We start from the raw sequence: 1,188 nt of genomic DNA, 5'->3' as shown, positions 1-1,188 counted from the left end.
TTAAATTAATTATTATATATTTATATATAGTAAAAATGTATGTACAGTTAATTTTATGTGAAATTGATAATTGAAAGTCGTTAGATAATAATTTTAGCCAAATTATTTACAGACTTTCAACTATCAACTTCACATGAAATTAACTACAATATATAACTAATGATGAAGACTTACGTATACTAGTCTTTATGCGAAGTTAACAATTAAAAATTCTTAGTGATTTAATCAAGTTTGTCAAATCATAAATAACTAATTTTTTACATTTTCACATATATAAATGACTAATTTTCAAGCAAATTATTTAAAAAATTATCTATAAATTTAATTAAATTAATGTGCAAGATTTTTTCTTATAAACGGAGGGACAAAACACATAAATAAACTAAAGCTAATTTAATATTACGTGATTCATCCAAATAAAAAAATTTTACGTTGATCCCCAAATCATATTTCAAATTGGTTAAATTCGATTTACGGATATAGTAGTAAATCGAATTGGTTCAATTTGATTTACTAAAAGAAGCAGTAAATCGAATGTGACCGATTCAAATTACATGTCACAACAATAATTAATTGAAAGTTTGTGTCCTTAGTAAATTGAATGAGGCAAGTTGGGTTTATAAACAAAAATGGCCAGGATAAATTGAAACAGACAAGGTCGAATTAGTATGCATTGAGCTATATGCACAAATTGATTTACCAAGATATATAAATGAATGTAAGTTAATTCGATTTATTATGGTCCAAACGTATATAAAGAGTATATTTAATAATATCCATAATGAATACAATAAAGAGTACATTCAATAATAAATTTAAAAAAATAATAATTATAAATAATTTCTCTATAAATTATTAAAAAATCTCATTATAAATTATAAATAATCATAAAATTTAAGATTTAGAATTTAGCCTTTAATATTTAAAATTAGTGAAATATTTGCCAAAAATATTATATTTTGTTGATTAGTTAACATTATTGAATCTATTGACCACGATAATATCCAGATTATTGGTTGGTTTTCATATAAAAATATTTTTATTCTATTTAGTACTTAATTTTGGTAAAATATTAATTAATATTAAATTTAGTTATTATGAATTCTAACTTCTAAGAATACATGTTAAGATTGTTATTAATAAAAATTTTAAATTTTTTTATTTTAATAAATACTTAACAAATCATTA

The sequence above is a fragment of the Arachis ipaensis genome, chromosome B02 (genome assembly GCF_000816755.2).
Source record: "Arachis ipaensis cultivar K30076 chromosome B02, Araip1.1, whole genome shotgun sequence".
Taxonomy (NCBI): domain Eukaryota; kingdom Viridiplantae; phylum Streptophyta; class Magnoliopsida; order Fabales; family Fabaceae; genus Arachis; species Arachis ipaensis.
Note: the sequence above shows the minus strand (reverse complement) of the source record.